This window comes from Tachypleus tridentatus, chromosome 6 (genome assembly GCF_004210375.1).
Source record: "Tachypleus tridentatus isolate NWPU-2018 chromosome 6, ASM421037v1, whole genome shotgun sequence".
Taxonomy (NCBI): domain Eukaryota; kingdom Metazoa; phylum Arthropoda; class Merostomata; order Xiphosura; family Limulidae; genus Tachypleus; species Tachypleus tridentatus.
This window is the reverse complement of record NC_134830.1, coordinates 58,347,246-58,365,472: the sequence shown is the minus strand read 5'-3', so window position 1 is coordinate 58,365,472 and position 18,227 is coordinate 58,347,246. Positions and strand designations below refer to the sequence as shown.

The window sequence follows — 18,227 nt, the reverse complement described above, 5'->3', positions numbered from 1 at the left end:
GGAATTCGATTTAGTCTTATTTGTGTAAGAGAAGTTCAGAAGGTGAATTAGTCATTAGTTAGGAGATACCAAGTTGTAATTAGTTTAATGGCACTAGATAGCTATATCCTGTCTTACTGGTTTTCCAACACTGGATCTTTGGTGATAGAGGATAGAGCAGAACTTTTAAGCGAAAGAATAGGATATTTCGGTTTTCCGACGTACTTTATTTCCCAGACGAAAAAACTGTTTTAAATACCCTTAGTATTATTGTACTGTAAAACCACAAAGTACTTTACATACTGAGAATAATAAGAGTATACTCCATTTAAGTACATAAAATTTGAATAAACAAAAATGTATTTGGAACTATGGCAAGACATCATACTCGCAACGTCTAGATCTTCAGTTAATTTATATATATGAGTCACTGTTTTACAACTAGCAAAATGTACCGTGTTACGTTATGTGTACAAACAAGTCACTCTATTACTTTATCTGCTTTGAGTAAAACTTCTCATAGTCATATGGCAATCTATCAAAACATATTTTCCCAATATACTTGTCATATAACCACTTTTTTTAAATCTTCTGTTTTAATATTTCTTCAGTTCCTATTGGAACTTGAATGTTAGAATACCAGATATTCAGAAGAATTGCCTTTGCAGTATTATATTAAATAAACATACATAACCATGCTGTAATTAGTGCAGAAGCCCTAATGATTCATATCTGTATACCCTGGAGCTAAAACAATATATGTGAGGATAATTTGTGCCCTTATCTTAAGTGTATTTATACAGGTTATCTACCAAAGTATCCATCAGGATGCTACTATAAGATTTATGTAGATGACAGTTGTATTCCTTCAATAAGAAATTTCAAATTATCTATGTTAGAGAGTTACAATTTTGATTACTGGGAAAATGCCTTAATAAAGAAATGTCAGAAGAATGTATTATATATGCTTCTGTGCTCCTGTAATTTGAAGTACACCAACTCGTGAAACAGTATTTAACTGGTTCTTGGGAATGCTAGAGGTTGTGTGGACAAGTAGAGACCCTTCTAAAGACTTTGTTAATATCTGATGCAGAGAAATGGGAAGTTTTCAAGAACACAGAAGAAAACAATCAACCTTGTTTCTAAGAGAAATTTTTATTACCTCAAAGTTTCCAAAATTTTTATGATAAATGACAATTGATAAGTTAAAAGGTCACTCCAGGAAGTATGGTGTTAAGGGTTCCATCCCCTTGTTAAAAATAATACTCAAGGGCATTTCTACCATTTTTCATAACATTTCATAACCTCATTATCCCTCATAGTCTACACTATTCATGTGCTATTTCACTTGTTTTTAAATTTTGTTTAGTTGGTCAGTAATATTATTAACTGTTATTAAATCAAATAATGCATTTCATAACCTCATTATCCCTCATAGTCTACACTATTCATGTGCTATTTCTTGTTTTTAAATTTTGTTTAGTTGGTCAGTAATATTATTAACTGTTATTAAATCAAATAATACATTTCATAAAGTAATAGTTTAGCAGAACTTGTTTTTTTGTCCATGAAAATTAACTTTGAAATTTCTCTTGCTTTGCTGTATGGATGGACATCTTGAATGTTGGTACTTTATTTTGTACTAGGTTATATGTCATAAACAAATATTTTAAAAGACTTCTTTTTGAAAAAGACAAGGAAGAATTATGTTTAGGTGCATGGATATTAAAAGACTGTCAGATGCTACACATGTCTTCAAATTGTCTAGTGTATGCAAAACTAGTGGGGGAAAGATATTGTTAATGGTCACTTTGTGATAGATCTGGTCTGTTATCAAGTTACACCAAAACTATAAGTAATTGTAATTCTTCATATTTTGAAGGACTGCATACATATACTGGATTATGATATGAGATTCAGTATGAAACTTATTATCATTAAACATCAAACATACTTGCATTTGTTGAAACATATGCTAATAAGCAAGTTTCTTCTTATAGGTTTGATTATTTCTAAAGATGCCATGTAGTGTCTTTAACTTCAAGGGTGGTTCATTATTCAGAGTGTGTGTGTGTTTCTTATAGCAAAGCCACAATGGGCTATCTGCTGAGTCTACCGAGGGGAATCAAACCCCTGATTTTAATATTGTAAATCTGTAGATTTGCCACTGTACCCACAGAGAACTGTTCAGAGTGAATCTGAAATGCATTCTGTTGATGCTGAGACTCATTTACAACTGTTATATATGCTCATTTGTCTAAATGCTCAAGCACATTTCAGCCATTGTTCTCAAACGTGTGTTATCTAATGTTTGAAGCAACACTTGGTAGAAATGTTGAAGAAAATCAGAGAATGACAAAATAGTACAAGTTGATAAGTTGAAAAACAAAAATGTATTCATTCCCGAAGCTTAAGGATATACACCAAACACTAAAAAGACCCATCAAAGACACAATTAGAAAATGAAATCAATGGGAATCCTTATGGATAAAATTATATTTGGAATATAAAAACTGTTATCAAATATAGAACAATTTATTGAAATGTAAAATGGTCTTGTTCATATCTTATTTACATTTGCCAAAAACACGGGCTGAGAAATAAAATTACATTTTATAACGGACGGATTTGAAACAAAGGAATAGATATTGGAGTGCAACTAACAACCACTGGAAGAAGAAAGTTGTGTTAAGATTAAGACAAAATGTACTGCGGGGCATCCAAATTTTTCAGAAAAAGTCAACTCGTATGAAATGGAATTGTCATACCACATTTGGAAAATTACATAACATAAAAAGGAGAGAACCACATAATATACAACTTATGTTTACGGTAGCATTACTTTAGGCCAGAAACATTAAGACACTGATAAAATGAACATTCAGTTTAATATTTATATCGAAAATATGTCTTCAAGGGTAAGTGTTGTGATGCATTATTAAATCTGGTTATGGTAAATAGGTAATTCCACATAGATTAGTTAGTATTAAAGCGATGATTTTTCCTATGTAGGTTTAGACCTTCCCATTCCTTTACAAGGTAAAGTAATTATGTCAATTACGCATTTATTAGCTAGAAAAAAATGAACGTTACACATAGGTATTTTGGTAGGAGTTTATGTAAATTACAACATGGCATCTTCCTGAAGGAAAATAATATTTGCCCTCGGCAAGTTAAATATTTATAAAATAATTATTATTTTCATTACAGCTTGAATTTGCCAAAGATCACTCTGAGGTTAAATGCATGATTCTTTATTCTTCTCTTACAGTCATGTCCCATGTTTGTATTACAGGTTTAAATGACCATGTTTTTTCATATTTAAACGAAACACGATAATTTCATAACAAATTTACATATATATTTAATAAATTACAATTTATTACAAACTGTCATCATTATCCGTGTGTTTATTTGTGATCAGTTATTAGTTATATCGCATCTGTCAGTTTGGAAACTTAAGTTACTCTTGTAACATCTGAATATATTGGCAATTATTAAATTTAACTACTCATCGTTTTCTTTGCATAATGTGTGCTACAATTAAAGCTACCTACCAATAATTATGAAAAATAATGTAACTGATAACTCTTAGACTTATGGTTACATAAACCATGGCAGACATAACACTTATATTTCTGGACCTGCTAACATTAAATTTTGAAGCATAGTAATCCCTACTGGGGCAAGGAGTAAACAGCAAAAAATGTAAACGGACAAGGTAAAACTACTAATTATGTTTTATTTAATACTTACTAATTACAGCGTGCTACTGATTAATAGCCCTATAAGTAGCACTCTTGGCTTTCTTTAGGAAATCACCTGTAAGTTCGTGCTTAGGTTTCTGCTTGCTTTTAAACTTTTATTTTTGTTGGGGACGAAGCACAGCATTTTTGCGCTATTTTCCTCTCGAAAAATGGTCAGCGCACCCTGTATACTCCTTACAATAATATTTTTTAACAGACTATTTCGTGCGTTTGTAAGATCGAGACGGTGGGCGGTGAATTATTTCCAGGAAATTATTAGTAAAAAGAAAAGGTCGATAAAAAAAACAGCATTTCGCATAACATTTTAAAATAACACAACAATTCGTGAAGGGGTAAAATGAAAAATAAAATTAGAACAATTACACCTAAATTGTAAAAGTTGGCAGGTCAGTATTTGGTGCTTTTTTTTTTAAAAAAAAAGAGGCCTATATATTATTTGTTGCATTACATTTCTTGATGAAGTAGTTTTTATAATACCTTTATTATTTTGGAACTAAAAAGAATATACTTTGAGAAAAAGTTCCATTATGCCACAAAATAGTTATTAAAATGCTGACACCATTTTTTTTTTTGTAATTTCGCGCAAAGCTACACAAGGACTCTGCGCTAGCCGTTCCTAATTTGGTAGTGTAAGACTAGATGGAATGCAACTCTTAGACTGCTCATTTATCAACGAATAGTGAGATTGACCGTCAAATTATAACGCCCCCCACGAATGAAAAAGGCCTGGCATGGCCTAGCGCGTTAAGGCGTGCGCTTCGTAATCTGAGGGTTGCGGGTTCGTGCCCGCGTCGCGCTAAACATGCTCGTCCTCCCAGCCGTGGGGGCGTTATAATGTGACGGTCAATCCCACTATTCGTTGGTAAAAGAGTAGCCCAAGAGTTGGCGGTGGGTGGTGATGACTAGTTGCCTTCCCTCTAGTCTTACACTGCTAAATTAGGGACGGCTAGCACAGATAGCCCTCGAGTAGCTTTGTGCGAAATTCCAAACAAACAAACAAACAAACGAATGAAAAGGCGCGTATGTTTGGTGTGATAGGGAATTGAATCCGTGACCTTCAGATTACGAGTCGAGTGCCCTAACTACCTGGCCACGCGCTGACACTACATGACTACTTACAGCTTATATATTATGTATACTCACACGTATCAATCACATCGGAGAATAGCTGCTTTATTATTACTGAACAATTTTAGGGTGGAGGATTATGGCTATTATTTTTGTAATAATGGCTATTGGTGATGGTTGAGAAATTAAAATAAGTTTTGTTTTTCATTAATAATTATTTCTACTTTTGATTTTAATATAATATATTTTTCATTTTTTTGGATAACTAATATTTTAGGAGAGAAACTACCAATTCACAGTGTGCTAAAGACGGTGAGTGTTAGTGAGTTTAGGACGTTGTGGGCTCTAGATCTGAACCTTAGCCTCTTACTAATTTCTTGTGCATTTTGTCTTGTTTTTCATTGCTATATTTTGAATTGTATGTGATAGGCGAGATATCCTTCCTCCATTGATTTATTTATATTATGGCGTCTGGCGTTATTACTTTTACAGAATTGAAATAAAAACGCTGAAATTCTTGAACTCGTGAAAACGACTGTGAGAAATCAAGTCCAGGTCACTTAGAGTTACATCTACTAGCTTTATATTAATTAATTAATCTCACGTGACTTATTTTCTTTAATCGCATTGTGATTATCCTAAGCCATTCCAAATCATAGGGTCATCATAACGGTAAAGTGTATTGCTGTAAAACATCCCTGTATTTGTCAAACATCTTTCCAATAAGCCTAGAATTGTCTGAGAAGTCTGTTCTGCACTTATTATAAACAGAAATGTATATTTATCTGAATTTCATAGCATAATTGTCTCTCTTAACTATGTGGGACATGTCCACAGATCCATCACGTACATTTCTCTATTCATTATAAAGAAAACGGTTAGGTGTATTTTAGACCAACAGCTCACACGCTGGATTGCACTACGTATCTGGCCAGCTTGCAACTGTTATTTCTCTTTGTTCTCTAGGCAACATAACTTCATGCTTCATTTAAGAGTTGAATGTCTGAATGGGCAATCACAAACTTTAATAGTTATTATGTGTGTGTGATTGTGCTATTACATGAAACTGACATATCAAAAATAAGGTATTGTTAAGAAATATTACTATTACACTTTCTTTATAATGCAAGCCGGAAGGGGCCAGTAAAGAATGATCGTAGAGCTGAAAGTTTATGTTTAAATTAGATCATTCTTTACTGGCCCCTTCCGGCTTGCATTATAAAGAAAGTGTAATAGTAATATTTTCATGCACTATGACACGCTCAATCCCTTATAAAATTAAAAAAAAACCGACAAACATTACGTTATTTTTATAGACATTTCCAATTAAACTAAAGTGTGTTAGGTCTTTAGATGGACAATCCTACACAGTTTTTACCACTTAATTCTTTTTTTAAGAAATATTTAACTTAAATTTTGATTTATCGTACAAATAAAACGGTTAATTCATACAGATAGCTACTTTCACGCGCAAATTGTAACAGACAGTATAGTTTTGTGAACAAAGTTTTTTACTCATGCCATTCAAGAACATCTGTATTCTGAAACAACTTGCTGGTTAATTGTTATTCTCGCCTATCCTTTCTTAGGCAACCACAGAACGATGAAATCATTTTAAATCCTAAAGCTGTAACATTTTGTTGATTTTCATGTCAATGCTTTTCGTCAGTCCTTTTGTTGTCTCTGTTCAAACTAAATGTTCGCAACCGGTAATTGCAAAAAATAAATAAAAGTAGATTGCGCTTTGAACTTTTGGATCGTGGGTGCATTATATAAGTGTGAGGGTTAAATCATATTATTGGATTAGACTAGCCTAAGAGATAACAGTGGCTGGTGTTGACTAGCTGTCTTCCTATGGTTTATCAGCTCAAAATTGGTATCAACTAATGCAAATAGCCCTTGGGTGGTTTTGAGAGAATATCCGAAAAATAAAGCATTGGATATATTCGGTTCTTGTTTACACCACATCAAAATATAAGCCACACTAAAGATGTAGCACACCCGGTCAGCAGTAATTTTACGGGCGTGCAACTCCAAACCTGAGGATCGATTTCCTGCGGTGGAGAGAGCGCAGATAATTCATTGTTTAGCTTTGTGCTAAACATCATAAACATACCACAGTAAAATTGCAGCAGTGGCAAGATCCTGTAACGTACAGCACGAGAAATGCATATGACACCCTACTGTGATCTTACCATTTTAAATTTATCGGCGTTGTATGTGATGAATATACAATCAAGATAAAGTCTACTGAAACAAGTTCCAACCCAAACCAGTCGTCTGTTTTACTGGTTTGAAAAGTTCAACAATTTCGAGAAAATCTAATTAATTTCACTCGGTAATCTGACAGGGAAGAAGAATTAGAAACAGAGAGAGAAATGCTATTAAAATGGAACATAAGAGATAGATAATTTCGAGTCACAAAAGAGATAAATTATACAAACACAGAATACGAATAGCACAATGTAAGATTCATTTGAGTACACGAGCTCGCAGAAGCCGACGGCCACGCATAGAACCAGTACTCCAACAACGAAACTCAAAGGTGAACGAGCCAGAGTTAAAACTACTGTTGAAGCTATCTGGCGCCAAATTGATAGATATGGCGACGTTTGTTTTATTATTTTAAACGTGCCGGGAACTGACTGCTGTAACGAATGACATCTTGTTTTTTGTTTTAATTTACCCTATTCCTGTTAGACCCAGTGAAAAGTATAGGTTCGGAATTAACCCCAAGTCTTTTATGAAATAATGTGGGCCAACTTGTATCCTAAGATTATTTACATTTTCTCCTTTCAGTATGTCTTCTTTTGAACGCCACAGTTAGTTGAAGGGCGACCAGAACAGAATCAAATTCGTTAAAAATCTCTTGAATTATTTGATTGGTGACAAGTCCAACATAAAATCTAATGCAGTAACTTATTTCCGAGCAACTCCAAATGTAACATCAGAAGATTCAGCCAGAAACAGTGATCCAGAATAGCGTTTGTTTTGTTTGTTTGTTTTGGAATTTCGCACAAAGCTACTCGAGGGCTATCTGTGCTAGCCGTCCCTAATTTAGCAGTGTAAGACTAGAGGGAAGACAGCTAGTCATCCCCACCCACCGCCAACTCTTGGGCTACTCTTTTACCAACGAAAAGTGGGATTGACTGTCACATTATAACGCCCCCACGGCTGGGAGGGCGAGCATGTTTTGGCGCGACTCGGGCGCGAACTCGCGACCCTCAGATTACGAAGTGCACGCCTTAACGCGCTAGGCCACGCCAGGCCCCCAGAATAGCGTTACCAACTCGTTATAATCTGTTTATGTTTAGGTAATGAATGCCAAACTTCCTGTTTGCAATTATTTTAAAATGCTTGAATGAACCAAGACAGATGATTTTGTCTGCTAGCTTTGGTTTTTGATTATTTTTGGCACATTGAACGTGAAATATGACAATTTGGGTTGCATGCGTATACAAAAGTGTATAATCCTGAGAACCAATTACAAAATGATTTACACCATTACTGTCTACTGGCGGGTAGTAATAATAATACACTTACAGTGTTTGGTATTTTTTATTTCGCGCAAAGATTCATGAGCGCGGTCTTCGCTAACCGTCCCTAAATGTAACAGTGTAAGACTAGAAGGAAGACAGCTAGTCATTACCACTCACCGCCAACTCTTGGGCTACTCTTTTACTAACGAATAGTGAAATTGAGAGTAACATTAGAACGCCCCTACGGCTGAAAGAGCGAGCATGCCTGGTGCGACAAGGATTCGAATCTGCGACCCTCGGATTACGAGTCGAGTGCTTTAGCCACCTGGCCATGCTGGGCCTGTGTTGTAAGTTACATAGCCAGGATTAACTTGGCTTTGACATTTTTGGAAGTTAGAGAACTTGAAAACTGATACGTTTTTCGATCATTATAACCCCTCCCCCATCTGTATTTTTTTCTTTTTCTTTTCCGGTAACGTTGGTTTGAAAGTGAAATCTATCGTTTAAGAATATTCATTGCACCGTGTCCTGTCCGTCGGGAATCGAGTGATCTCCAGGGACGTGCATAGAGGGGGGGGGGCTCATCAACATAATGTACATGTTTTAATTTAATAACGGCATGAATATTAGTTAAGGTAAATCACCACGATTAAAAAAACAAAGTACGTGGAGGCTCGCTCCTGTTAATCTCACTTTTGTTATAAATTCACTGTATATAACCTGTCAGAGTTTATTTTCACCTCGTGCGTTAGCATTTTAAGTGTAAACGCTTTAATTGAGCTCAGAAGACCGTAAACTTAGAGTAAACAACTGGGAATAGCCCAGAGATAAAGAACTAATGTAACTGTTTGTGTGTGCGTATATGTTTGATTTAAACTAACCTTCACTGCTGTTGTAAAGCCTTGTAAGTGGTTAGATTCTGTTAAATTTCATTCGAATAACCATAGAAGGACGTCTTTGTGACACTTTCGTTTTTAACAACCCATAATTTCACCCTAAAATAGATACGATTAATAGAACTTTTACTAATAGTCAAATATATTAATGATGTTTTCCCTTGAAGTGTGCGACGCCTAATGTATACGTATCCATATTTACTAACCATGTCAAGTTTGATTTTTAGAAATTATGTAGTTTTATATAGGAACCTTTGAAAAATTCGACATGAATGCGTAATACCAGCTTTATAACAGTATTACAATAGTTTTAATGTTAAATTAAGTATTAATGCTGACAAATCTATCGTTTAAAAATAAACCATAATTTTACTTTCGTATTTATACAAGTGCTTTCAAAGCAAGACAGCTGTGCGTAACCATAGTGATGTTTTATTAGTTGGCTTTCAAACGTACAAAAGCAATAGGGATGTCAATATTTATGCCATTTCCACTTACAAAGAACAATGAATGCTGGGATATTTTGGACTTCTGGAGCTTTCAGCGGTAAAACTTAAAACTTTAATAGAAGTAATGTTTAAATTTACCTTTGATGGTTACTAAGGCGTGAATACCAGGGTGATACGTTCAGACATAATAAATAAACTGACATATAAAAATCACTTTGTTTGTAAATCTTACGGAAGTAATGCTTTGTTATAATTCTGCATATAAATAGTAGTAGAGGAATTTCTTATCCATTAAGCTAACATTTCTAAGTTAAAAATAACTTGTACGTGTACCATCTTTAAATAAAAGTAGTGGTCTTTTAATTTCACGCAAGGCTACACGAGGGCTATCTGCTCTAGCCGTCCATAATTTAGCAATGTAAGGCTAGAGGGAAGGCAGCTAGTCATCGCCACCCACCGCCAACTTTTGGGCTACTCTTTTACCAACGAATAGTGAGATTGACCGTAACATTATAACGCCCTCACGGCTGAAAGGGCGAGCATGTTTGGTGCGATGGGTATTCGAGTAAGGTCCTCAGTGTTTTTACTAATTTAGTCAATATTTTTATTATGTGAACTCCTTTTATAAAGTGTTTCGTAGTTTTCCCTTCTGAGGGCAAATGGTAATATATCGATTGTTTTGTATACAATAAAAACATCAATACATGTATAACATTTGAAAATAACTTGTTTATCAATTCATTATTTTAACGAGAATAAGATATGGATGATGGGCTTCCTTTTATTCGATGATATCGTCGACAAATACTGAAATTCATTGAACAGTTTTTTTTAAACTATACAAAACGTTACGTCATCATCGAAACTCGTTATTAGAAATTTGTAAACAGTTAATTATATTATTAATGATGAATTCCGCAGTAAAATGTTTGTTTGGTTAAGAAAGATGGGATATTGTACTCTTTATATGTACTTTTATCTATTAGTTAAAAAAAAACCTTGAACAAATGCGAGTCGCAGGTTCGAATTTCACCATACGTCCTTTTACGTCACCAGGTTAAAAGTAATATGCACATGTGTGAGTGTGTATATGAAATAAATAAAGTACAAAACAGAATAATTTTAATGGTTAATAATATGAAGAGAAACTGTCCGTTTCGTTTGTTGTCCAAATTGCACGTATAACTATTAATACGTTTAGTACGTATACCATATATGGGCTGTGTGGAAGCATATAATTATTGATACTACACATCAGTACAGTAGTGAATAAGCTATATACAGTGTGTTCGGAAAGTCACTGTGCAGTTTTGTAATCATATTTTATTCAGTCTATTTCAAGCCAGCAACTGATAGCGGTGTTTAGAAACAAAATAAGAAGGATCCAGGCCTGTATTGATGCCAACGGGGATCACTTTCTACATTGTTTATAATTGTCATTCATATTTATCTCCTGTATTCTATATTGAAACATGTCTGTTAATAAATATATAAGTGCACAGTGACTTTCCAAACACCCTGTACAACAGATTCTGTAGAGGCCTTACTGTCAGCCTCATTCTAGCCTTAAAGTAAAGGCAAATACATTTTGTTAAACAAAAACAAAACCGGCTTCCAAAAACGAATTACAAAATCAACACGTGAATGCTATTCTCGCATTGAAACAATTTTTATTTGTAATTAAATGAAGAGGCCTGGCATGGCCAAGCGTGTTAAGGCGTGCGACTCGTAATCTGAGGGTCGCGGGTTCGCATCCCCGTCGTGCCAAACATGCTCGCCCTCCCAGCCGTAGGGGCGTTATAATGTGATGGTCAATCCCTCTACTCGTTGGTAAAGAGTAGCCCAAGAGTTGGCGGTGGGTGGCGATGACTTACACTGCTAAATTAGGGGCGGCTAGCGCAGATAGCCCTCGAGTAGCTTTGTGCGAAATTCAAAAACAAACAAACAAATTAAATAAAGACAAGTCACATTTTAAAGGTGGCGCTTATTGGCAACTGTTAGATACAATAGCGTACACAGAGCTTTACACTTTAAAATATAGCAATGAAAATTTGTAAATGCATAAATTAGTGTTTAACCCTTCAGTAGAATTTAGCACAGTTTTGTTTTGTGTTTTTTTTTTCAATTAAGACGATCCACAGGATAACATACATACAAATATATGTGGTTCATTGGGTTGTTTACTGAATTTTTTGGTAGGGTGACCGGAAACTGTCCGATGGTGTAGATGGGCCTAGTACCTTCTATACTTTCTGCATGTTTGTTGTTGATAATTTCAAATAGATAACGGATCCAGTTTAGAAATAGTACATGTGTAAGTGTATATTTACAAGGGGGACGGGTCAAAATATATATAAGTAGTATTAGTATTAACGTAACCTTACATTTCTCTCCTCTAAGAAATTATATTTCAGGAATAGATTCTTACCATTAGAATCACAGTTTCGACATACTTATTTCTTTTAGTTTGGTTCTATAACGAACACACGAATATAAACTAACTCTAGTCACCAGTAAAACACCCTATCAATAATTCTGTAGTATTCATGTGCCTTGGACTGCTATAATAATAATTATAAAGTAACATGTAATAACATCATTCTAGTAAACTTCAACAAAAATTTAATCCCAAGTTATGAGGTATGAATTACTTATTATTTGAGGGGGAAGTGTTTAAAAATAGGGTCAGGTTTAATGCTACTGTTGGTTGGAACATGGAAGCGATAAATACTGGTTTATACTTGAACACATCGGATACTAAAAATAACAATATCTATTGGTAACTATAACGTTACCGAGTAGTACTGAATAAATATTAAGCCTAAAAACCCACCTGAATTATTAACAAACACCATTTATGTAGTGGTACTATTAGAGATCAATGAATTTCACTTTCTGCAGGAATATACTGCCACACAGGAAATTCAAATGCGCATGTGCTTTCTGTTCGTGTATTTTTTTATAATAATACTTGTACACAGAGAGAGAGAGTTGAGATTTCTGTCACTACGACATTCAACTCGTTGAGGTTAAGAAATCGAGACTCGTTTAAGTTCGTCAGCGGTCTCCATTACTGAAACTGTCGTCACACTTCCTTCTTTACGAACAATTCCTGCATAGAAACGAAGGAACTTCGTTTTTTAGCCCGGTATCACTAAAGAGATTAGGGTCGACTGTTTTCTAACTCTCCTAGCACCCAATATATAATTCTTTCGCTTTGATCTTTGTCTGATACCCATAATAGCCTCATTATTGGATAAGTGTAAGCAAAGGCGCGAGTTTAGTAGATATATGTCGTAGCAAGTAGGGCTTTTAGCAGAGACTGGAAGATTATTCGTGCAGACGAACTGAACCAACTTACGCTAAGTCAATGTGACCGTTACAACGCCATCACCCGGCTCTAAGTTAGTACGACACTACCCATGAGCGATAATAGAAACGGTATCTTATTTCCTTCATCTAAACGCACTAGTGGGTATTGTGTTGTTGTAACCACGGTAACAGAGGTGGCCTTAAGTATCCAATATTCTTTGGCACTTAGCGATTAAAGGAGACTTCTGTGGAGTAATTATGTCGTAATTATTAGTCGTTATTAAATTGACACAGTGAAAGACATCTTAAGACGAAAAAGACAATTATATTCTTTACGAAAAAGGTAAACGACTGTAAATGTTTTATCACTTTTTTTCATTGCACCAAACATAAAAAAAGGATGCTGACTTCATGAATTCTGGAAGCTACTAAAGTTCTGGATTATTTGTATTATTTAATTATCATGCACTGTTATTAAAAACATTTATTAAAAAACACTACACAATAAAGTGATTTAACTGTAATTTGTAATTATTTGTGACATTTCGTTTTTATTTCTAATGCATTACAAACCAACATGTTTGTGCTTTTGGTAAATCGTGTTTGTAACGCTCGAGAGGAGGTTGTTCCTCATTCCTGAATCATTATTTTTATCGTACAGAGATCCAGGGTTCGAACCACCGAACAATGATTACTCCATAAATATCGTGAAAGAGGCGTGCACTTTATTGGCACTCTTCGTACATAAATGTGCCATAAGTTTAATTACCTCACTGATCAGTCACTAACTGGCTAAAAGTGCAGATTTAATAACCTGTATAAAACAAACAGTTAAGGAGGAAAGTTTATAAGAACCAACTTAAGGTGTTTAAGAATCAATGAGTGAACGCAAAATGAAACAGTAACCAAACTAAATCTACCATACCTGTTGCCGTCGGGGCCCTTCCAAAAGTACAAGGACTAATCAAGCCGGCTGGGATACGATAAAGTAAAGGTCTAAGGTACTAGCCGCTGTATGTGTGTGTGTGTCTGACTTCAGTTTACATGAACAAATGTTAGGATATAAATCAAATCACGCAAGTTAATTGTAATTGTAATTAACTTCATTTAAGACGTTTACAAATCATTTTTAAGATAAAAATTAAAAACAGAACATTGTTTCATTTCAACACTATTTATCTTTAAAAATCGATAAAGATAACATCTGTAACAGGGAAGGTTACTACAAATGTAGCTGCAAACGTTGAAGTTAAGTCAGTCAGTCAGTGGAGTTTCCCTTTCAATACATGTTTCGTGTGCGCAAATTTTTGTTAAGAATATAATCAAAAGTTGATAATTATTTGAAAAAAAACAAAGGGTATATACAGGTATGATACGAAAACTCATGAATTAACTTTTGATGAATACTGTTTGCATAAAAACGTGAGGATATTATGAAACGTTACTTTACACGACGTACACACAATCGTTGATAACATTTTATGGAGTCTTGGGCCTGTTATTTCTGTAAAATTAGAAGTCAGTTAGTTTGACAATTAGAATACTAGCGGCATATTCACTAAAGGCAGAACTGTAATTAAGACTGTTCTATACCTGTACACGTTTGCTGAACTACATTAGGCTTAGGCGTATTGGGATTAATATATTCAAATTTGTATAAAAGTGTTACAATGATTTTTTTATAGTGAGCTCCGCAGAATGTATTGAGTTTTGTTACATCAGAGGATTGGTGAAGCGTACCATGATTTATAAGTAAATAATGTACAGTAAGACTGTCTGGGAGATAATATTAAACTGTTTGTTAAATACTTAACAGATTATGTTTTCATGGCTTAAAGGCGACTGTATAGTGTCAGTAGGCACACTCTAGTTGCTACTTGCGTATAAGCGATTGTTATAAACTAAATTGCAAAAATAAGTTGTTGTGTTTCGCCTATCAATGGTACTGTAGTAAAAGTTGACGCTAAATGTTTCGTCAGCTTGAAAGGTTTTCATGTTTGTTTGTTTTTTGTCATCAATATCTTCAGTTTTCTTGTTGCCCTGTACATGACACAGGTCACTTTCAAAATGATTTGTAAGGAAATTATTCAAGCTTAGCCAATTGTAGTAACTCTAGTTGTAACACCAGTGTGTGTGTGTGTTAATTTGTAATAAATTATAATAAGTCTAAACAAATAAAAAAAAACTGCACCAATCAAAAGGATCCCCAGGGATATAAAATGTGCCCTGGTTTTGAAGGTGACTGAAGAAGTAGGATCAACATTACGGTGGGGATACAGTGTATAAGTCTTAACCTCCGTTCGCCTGTCTCACATGAAGAAATTCATAAATAATAACGTAATTAAAATCAATAAGAAATTAGGAGAGCAAGATGAGCGGGTACTCAAGCCCATAAAGTCCCACATCCTTCACTGCTTGCAAACAGTTGTGGGAAGGTGACTGTTCTTCAAAGTAGGAAAGAAGAAATAATAGTAATAAGGTACTATCAGTTGGGGTATGATAAACGCACCTTTTGAAGTGGGCATTCTAGCCCATATTATGGTGGTACGGCACTAAGTAGCAGCCCAGTACACAAATTATACTAGTATGAAAGGCCCCAACCAGTTATCTAAACTAACTTACTAGTCCCAACCACCACCTATTAAGTACGCTGTAGTTTGCAATGTTCTCTAAACAAGCCTTTTTATGCACTAAGGTGTTTATCCACATAAAAGTAGTAGCCACAGCGTGAGGATTAATACACGAAGTTTCCTAAAAGTTGTTTGAAAGTACACAAAAATAATTCGAATTCCAACGGTGACACCTAAAATATTTGTTCCACCAGAAATTATTCAATTGCTACGTAACCGAGTTAAACAAGAGAACCGTACACAAACTATACGTTACGTACACTTCTGGGTCTTATTGTTTAAGACAACTTTTAAAAGACTAAAACACTACGAAGCTTAAAGAGACTTTAAGTATATTTACCAAAAATAGTGAAATGCTTCCTTTTTGTGTATTTTTTTTATAAAAATGCTAGAAAACACCCCGATCTTTTTCTTTTATTTCATCTTAAGTATATTTAGAATACGAAGTTAAAAGTGGATGTTGTCAAAAGCAATACATGAATTATGTTGCAGTACATAAAAATTCAAGCACAGTAAGTTTTTCTGTTATTTCGGTGTCACATCGTGGAACGTGCTTTTCATGATCACGTGGCAATAGACACGCGACTACTAGAGGCGGTTGTCATGGTAACTCGCCGTTCAGTAACCTCTTTCGATACACTAGGAGCTGAGAACATCTTCACCGTCAACGGAACGCGTGCGTGTGTATATACACACTAACACATACCCACACACATCGAACTTGAACGTCTGGGGACTCAGTCTATAGCTGGGAGAGAAACAAGTATATAAAAAAAAAAGAGAAAAATGATGAAACATGGGAACCGACAACACTAATGAAAGTCATGGTGGCCTTCAAGGCTTTAACGAGAAACTATGTGTTAAATAAACACAATATAGAGAGCAAAGTGCAATTTCTTTTTATTGATTAATCTGAGGAGAGGTTATTTTTGATGTGGATAGGGTGAAACACAACGGATCAGTCAGATATTTTTTACATAAGGTTTCATTAATTTAAGAAAAACCTTAGAATTAACGATAATCAAAACGTAATTGTTTCACACCATGGCCAAGAAGATGTGTGAACGTGAAACTTTCAGCTTAGCAACAGTAATAAAAGCCGTTTCAGCCTGTAGTTTGGAGTAATTTTCACGGTTACTAGGCCTATTTGTTTTCTGCTCTCGTAAGCCTAAGTAATTAAAGCACGTTGTTATCACACACATTTCTTATTTAGCGTAGCGAACTACAGAAATGAATATGTAATATTGAATATAGATACGGTTTATACGTTCGTCTCCTACCAGAATACAGTTCATTTTCATTAGTCAACTTAGTCACCCCTACCCCTGCGCCGAAAATTAGTCGTACCTCCGACATTCTTAACAGCACGTAGGAAGTTGAGTAAAATTTACAACACAGCTGTGGGTCAATAAATGAAACACCACATGGGCAACACTGGAAATGAATACTTGTTTAGGAAATCTAAAATGTGTTCTCTGACGAATATATTAAATTCATGTCTCTAGGCTTAGCAATCGAAATAGATTTGTCTCTAAACGATTATATTCTTTTGGTGTTAACTGTTACTTGACAAGAGTTAAATAATCCAACATCTCGTTTTATTATAAATGGACAGTAACGTTAGACAAGTACATAATTCAGATGTGTTAGAAATGAAGTTTTTACAAAAGTACTATAAACATCCTAATCACTACTTTAAAAGGAAAAAAAAAAAGGAATTGAGATTGACACGAACTTGTGAACTCGGCATGTCCACCCCATGGTTAAGTTGACAGTAGCGAGATTTTCACCTAAGTTGGTAACCATTAAATTGTAACCAGGCCTTCAGACTTTCTTAATTGTTCAGCTGCTTTTATTTGCTCTAAGCTTAAATAAACGTAAATACCAGAATGAACATAAACAGATCTCTAAGTGATAGATCGTTTGTGTTCAAGATGTTGACTTCTGTACATAAATCGTTATGTCTTTATCTACATGTCAACCTGTTTACTAAAGCTTTCTGTAACCTGCTGAACTTTCGTAGACCAACGAGCGACCCCTATGATTCCATCTTTATGGTTTTGCATTCTTTGCAAGCCTTGTCTGCTTTTTTTTTAATCAAAGTAAGATTTCAGGCGTGACCTAGACCCGGTCAATGTCTTACGTTTTAATCCAGGGATCTCCAAACCTTTTTGGACAAGGACCGGGATGTAGATTTTTTTTTAGGCTTCGCGAGCCGAAGGGATCGTGATAAAATTAGGTCGGGATGCATACATGATCAGAATACAACGTTACTAATGTATTTCTCATAAGAGCACGTATCGAAAATATTTAAGATACACGATCGTCTTTTTTAGCATTAGTAAGAAGCTTGAAAGTGATGTTTTTCTGACAATATTACACTTAGTTGACTTAAACACATACATGTATACTTGATTTATGGACGGCGGGAAAATATGTACAGGGGTAGTTATAGGCATTTTGCTACCCAAGGCAATATTTTAAAATCTTGTCCAGTCAGTAATATATACACACTTACTGTTAACTGACAAAACTATGTAACATTACATGAATAAAATGCCGCAATTTCAAGTAAAGTTTTACTTTATTCTGTTTATATTTAGAATAATTTGATTTTTCTTAGCTGCAAAGGCGTAAAAAGCTTTGT

General features: G+C 34.7%; 1 protein-coding gene and 1 long non-coding RNA gene across 8 annotated transcripts in view; one reads left to right on the top strand and one right to left on the bottom strand.

The window, feature by feature from the left end:
- Window positions 1–18,227, top strand: part of LOC143252608 (uncharacterized) — a 75,547-nt gene that overhangs the window by 487 nt on the left and 56,833 nt on the right. The window lies entirely within an intron of this gene.
- The window catches only part of LOC143252606 (uncharacterized), a 93,901-nt gene that overhangs the window by 38,591 nt on the left and 37,083 nt on the right, over window positions 1–18,227 (bottom strand). The window contains exon 1 of one of the 7 annotated variants that reach the window (XM_076504985.1): window positions 12,472–13,067. The exons of 4 other annotated variants lie outside the window; for them this stretch is intronic. The gene's annotated coding sequence lies outside the window, so the exon portion shown is untranslated. Of the gene's footprint in view, window positions 1–3,735; window positions 3,883–12,471; window positions 13,068–18,227 lie in introns of those variants that run through there. 2 more of the 7 variants (XM_076504988.1, XM_076504987.1) reach the window with 2 other exon arrangements.